This window comes from Ranitomeya imitator, chromosome 2 (assembly GCF_032444005.1).
Source record: "Ranitomeya imitator isolate aRanImi1 chromosome 2, aRanImi1.pri, whole genome shotgun sequence".
NCBI classification, from domain to species: domain Eukaryota; kingdom Metazoa; phylum Chordata; class Amphibia; order Anura; family Dendrobatidae; genus Ranitomeya; species Ranitomeya imitator.
In genome coordinates this window covers 259,710,241-259,716,240 of record NC_091283.1, presented here as the reverse complement: position 1 = coordinate 259,716,240, position 6,000 = coordinate 259,710,241, and the positions used below count along the sequence as shown (strand labels likewise).

The 6,000-nt window shown below is 46.1% G+C and overlaps 1 protein-coding gene across 1 annotated transcript in view; it reads left to right on the top strand.

The window, feature by feature from the left end:
• The first annotated feature begins 1,745 nt into the window (after positions 1-1,745).
• LOC138662993 (oocyte zinc finger protein XlCOF22-like) overlaps positions 1,746-6,000 on the top strand; it is an 89,324-nt gene continuing 85,069 nt past the window's right edge. Inside the window, exon 1 of the mRNA XM_069749027.1 lies at positions 1,746-1,770. The gene's annotated coding sequence lies outside the window, so the exon portion shown is untranslated. The remainder of the gene's footprint in view (positions 1,771-6,000) is intronic.

Genomic DNA, 6,000 nt, shown 5'->3' with positions numbered 1-6,000 from the left:
TGACAGGTTAGTGTAGCAACTTGTGTGCAGCAAGTTTTGCGCATGGCGAGTTTTGCGCGTGGCGAGTTTTGTGTGGTGCCTTTTGAGTATGTGCAAGTTTTGTGTGAGGCAAATTTTGCATGTGGCAATTTTTCCGCGTGTGCAAGTTTTGCGTGTGGCGAGTTTTCCATGAGGTGAGTTTTGCACTTGTGGCGAGTTTTGCAAGAGCCTAGTTTTTGCATGTGGCGAGTTCTGCGCGTGGCGAGTTTTGAGCGGCGACTTTTGTGTTTCGACTTTTATGTGGCGAAATGTGTGCTGAGGGTGATATGTGTTCAAGCACGTGGTAGTGTGTGGCACATTTTGTGTGTGTGTTCATATCCCCGTGTGTGGTGAGTATCCCATGTCGGGGCCCCACCTTAGCAACTGTACGGTATATACTCTTTGGCGCCTTCGCTCTCACTCTTTACGTCCCCCTTGTTCACATCTGGCAGCTGTCAATTTGCCTCCAACACTTCTCCTTTCATTTTTTCCCATTATGTAGATAGGGGCAAAATTGTTTGGTGAATTGGAAAGCACGGGGTTAAAATTTCACCTCACAACATAGCCTATGATGCTATCAGGGTCCGGACGTGTGACTGTGCAAAATTTTGTGGCTGTAGCTGCGACGGTGCAGATGCCAATCCCGGACACACACACACCTTTATATATTAGAGATATATATATATATATATATATATATATATATATATATATATATATATATATATATATATATACACAGTATATATGTTTTTACGATTTTTTTGAGAACATGGATCCATTGTATGTCCGTGTGTCGGTTTTGCAAGCCTGCGAGAAAATCTCGCAGTACGGATGCCATACGGATTACATACGGAGGATGCCATGCGCAAAATACGCTGACACACCCTGCCTACGGAGGAGATACGGACCACTATTTTGGGGACTTTTCTGCGTATTACGGCCGTAATTTACAGACCGTATTTTTATATGCTGAGTGTGACGCCGGCCTAAGTCTGTAAAATAATCTGATCAGTAAAAAGCATAACGAGAAAAAAACTCCATAATGAATTTTTTTTTGGTCGCTGCAACATTGCAATAAAATGAAATAAGAGGTGATCACAACATGGTATCCGCGCCAAAATGGTATCAATAAGAACGTCCCGCCAAAATAAAAAAAAAAATACCAATGGTGATGTGGATGGAAAAATAAGTTATGGGAAGGAAAAAAAATGTTAAAAAATGGAAAATCGCCCGAGGGTTAAAACACTCCGAGGTGCATGCATGGATAAAAAATCTGTGGTTGTGTGATCTACAAAAATGATCACCAGGAAATAAAACGGAACGCGGGTGAGATTGGCGCAGAATATTGTACACATTGGAATTAAGGGGAAAATGCTTGCGTATAATTGTCACATATAAATAAATGTGTGATCAGATGTCAGATCTAGTCTGCAGCTCAAAAAAATCACATGACAGGATTCATCTATATCTATATACAGTAAGGGGCCTTCTATCTACTGGGATTCAGCATTCTTATATAGAGCAGGATAAATCCAAGTCACTAAAGGCCCCGGTCCGTCTGCAACCGGGAAATAGCGACTGTGTGAGGAAGCGGAATCCCAGTGCACAGAGGACCAGGGCTACAGCCACAACCATCTCATTCCTGAGGGACCTGATCACATGACCCCTGACTCCTCCCCCTGTGACCTCATCACAGGTCCTGTGCGCACAGAGCAGCCATATATGTGGAGTGCGGCTCTGCAGGTGGAGGTATGTGGAGATTCCCCATTACTGAGCGCGGGGACATTAACCCCTTCTGCACTGAGACTCTTTATAAGAATCATAACGTTGTTGTTCTGTTTCCTGTAATAGATACATACGAGCCAACTATGGAGGACAGGAAGTGAGGGAGCGGATTGTTCTCCTAGTACAGGGCCCCTTTCTTGGCCCCACACAGTGTAATGCCCCCATTATGCCCTGTAAGCAGGTTCTGCCCCACACCCAGCTGCCTCGGGCACTTTACCATCAGCTGGTACCTCAGATTCTTCCCCGCACCCCTTTCCTTTGTTGGCGCCAAATCTGTTCTGCCTTTGGGGCTCCGGCCTTTATAATATCAGTAACTGCGTCATCAAGGTCTCCTGACCAGGTGCACCCTCTAGACTCTTCCCTCCGGAAACCCTCCCTCTTCCCATTGATGTCACATGGTCCCGTCTGGACGGCAGATAGCAGTCTGTACAAATGCAGCACAGCCCTGAGGAGTCTTTTTTATGACTCTCCTTTTTACACCCCTTATGTAATATATATGATGGCGCTCACACAGTAGAATGTTTCCACAGTACTGGCATCTCTCGTAAAAAAAGGTATTTTCACACTACCGCCATACCCCCACACACAGTATAATGTTCTCATAGTACCGCCATACCCCCACACAGTATAATGTTCTCATAGTACCGCCATACCCCCACACACAGTATAATGTTCTCACAGTACCGCCATACCCCCCACACAGTATAATGTTCTCATAGTACCGCCATACCCCCACACACAGTATAATGTTTTCATAGTACCGCCATACCCCCCACACACAGTATAATGCTCTCATAGTACCACCATACCCCCACACACATTATAATGTTCTCATAGTACCGCCATACCCCCACACACAGTATAATGTTCCTACAGTACCGCCATACCTCCCACACACAGTATAATGTTTTCATAGTACCGCCATACCCCCCCACACACAGTATAATGTTCTCATAGTACCGCCATACCCCCACCCACACAGTATAATGTTCTCATAGTACCACCATACCCCCACACACAGAATAATGCTCTCATAGTACCACCATACCCCCACACAGTATAATGTTCTCATAGTACCGCCATAGCCCCCCACACAGTATAATGTTCTCATAGCATCGCCATACCCCCACACACAGTATAATGTTCTCATAGTACCTGCATGCCCCCACACACAGTATAATGTTCCTACAGTACCGCAATACCCCCACACACAGTATAATGCTCTCATAGTACCGCCATACCCCCACACAGTATAATGTACCTACAGTACCGCCATACCCCCCACACAGTATAATGTTCTCATAGTACCGCCATACCCCCACACACAGTATAATGTTCTCATAGTACCGCCATACCCCCACACACAGTATAATGTTCCTACAGTACCTCCATCCCACCACACACAGTATAATGCTCTCATACTACCGCCATACCCCCACACACAGTATAATGTTCTCAGTACCACCATACCCCCACACACAGTATAATGTTCTCATAGTACCGCCATAGCCCCCCAGACAGTATAATGTTCCTACAGTACCACCATACCCCCACACAGTATAATGTTTTCATAGTACCACCATAGCCCCCCACACAGTACAATGATCTTATAGTACCGCTTACCCCCCCACCACAGTATAATGTTCTCATAGTACCGCCATAGCCCCCCACACAGTATAATGTTCCTACAGTACCGCCATAGCCCCCCACACAGTATAATGTTCTCATAGTACCGCCATAGCCCCCCACACAGTATAATGTTCTTATAGTAACCGCCATACCCCCCACACAGTATAATGTTCTCATAGTACCGCCATAGCCCCCACAAAGTATAATGTTCTCACAGTACCGCCATACCCCCACACACAGTATAATGTTCTCATAGTACCGCCATACCCCCTCACACAGTATAATGTTCCTACAGTACCTCCATCCCACCACACACAGTATAATGTTCTCACAGTACCACCATACCCCCACACACAGTATAATGCTCTCATAGTATCGCCATACCCCCACACACAGTATAATGTTCCTACAGTACCGCCATACCCCCACACACAGTATAATGTTCTCACAGTACCACCATACCCCCACACACAGTATAATGTTCTCACAGTACCGCCATACCCCCACGCACAGTATAATGCTCTCACAGTACCGCCATACCCCCACACACAGTATAATGTTCTCACAGTACCGCCATACCCCCACACACAGTATAATGTTCCTACAGTACCGCCATACCCCCACACACAGTATAATGTTCTCATAGTACCGCCATACCCCCACACACAGTATAATGTTTTCATAGTACCTCCATACCCCCACACACAGTATAATGTTCTCACAGTACCGCCATACCCCCACACACAGTATAATGCTCTCACAGTATCGCCATACCCCCACACACAGTATAATGTTCCTACAGTACCGCCATACCCCCACACACAGTATAATGTTCTCACAGTACCACCATACCCCCACACACAGTATAATCTTCTCATAGTACCGCCATACCCCCACACGCAGTATAGTGTTCCTACAGTACCGCCATACCCCCTCACACAGTATAATGTTCCCACAGTACCGCCATACCCCCCCACACAGTATAATGTTCCCACATTACCGCCATACCCCCACACACAGTATAATGTTCCTACAGTACTGCCATACCCCAACACACAGTATAATGTTCTCATAGTAGCGCCATACCCCCACACACAGTATAATGTTCTCACAGTACCGCCATACCCCCACGCACAGTATAATGCTCTCATAGTACCGCCATACCCCCACACACAGTATAATGTTCCTACAGTACCGCCATACCCCCACACACAGTATAATGTTCTCACAGTACCACCATACCCCCACAAGCAGTATAATGTTCCTACAGTACCGCCATACCCCCACACACAGTATAATGTTCTCACAGTACCGCTATACCCCCACACACAGTATAATGTTCCCACAGTACCGCCATACCCCCCCACACAGTATAATGTTCCTACAGTACCGCCATACCCCCACACACAGTATAATGTTCTCACAGTACCGCTATACCCCCACACACAGTGTAATGTTCCTACAGTACCGCCATACCCCCACACACAGTATAATGTTCTCATAGTACCGCCATACCCCCACACACAGTATAATGTTCTCATACTACCTCCATACCCCCACACACAGTATAATGTTCCTACAGTACGACCATACACCCACACACAGTATATCACAGTACCGCCATACCCCCACACACAGTATAATCTTCTCATAGTACCGCCATACTCCCACACACAGTATAATGTTCTCATACTACTGCCATACCCCCCCACACACAGTATAATTTTCTCATACTTCCATACCCCCACACAGTGTAATGTTCTCATAGTACCGCCATACTCCCACAAGTATAATGTTCCTACAGTACCACCATACCCACACACACAGTATAATGTTCTCATAGTACCACTATACCACCACTCAGTATAATGTTCTCACAGTACCTCCATACCCTCACACACAGTATAATGTTCTCACAGTACCGCCATACCCCCACACACAGTATAATGATCCTACTGTACCTCCATCCCACCACACACAGTATAATGTTCTCATAGTACCGCCATACCCCCACACAGTATAATGTTCCTACAGTACCATCATCCCACCACACACAGTATAATCTTCTCATAGTACCGCCATACCCCACACACAGTATAATGTTCCTACAGTACCGCCATACCCCCCACACACAGTATAATGTTCTCACAGTACCGCCATACCCCCACACACACAGTATAATGTTCTCATAGTACCGCCATTGTTATGAACTGGTGGTTCAGAAACACAATGGACCTGGTGGTTAAGAGCACACAAAGTGACCTGATAGTTACTAACAACATAGGACGAGCTCTGAGACGTGTGAACTCTGCTGACCGCAATCCCTAATCCTATCACACCACACTAGAGGTAGCCGTGGAGCGCTCCTGACCAGACCTAGGCGCCTCGGGCACAGCCTGAGAAACTAGCTAGCCCTGAAGATAGAAAAATAAGCCTACCTTGCCTCAGAGAAATTCCCCAAAGGAAAAGGCAGCCCCCCACATATAATGACTGTGAGTAAAGATGAAAATACAAACACAGAGATGAAATAGATTTTAGCAAAGTGAGGCCCGACTTACTGAATAG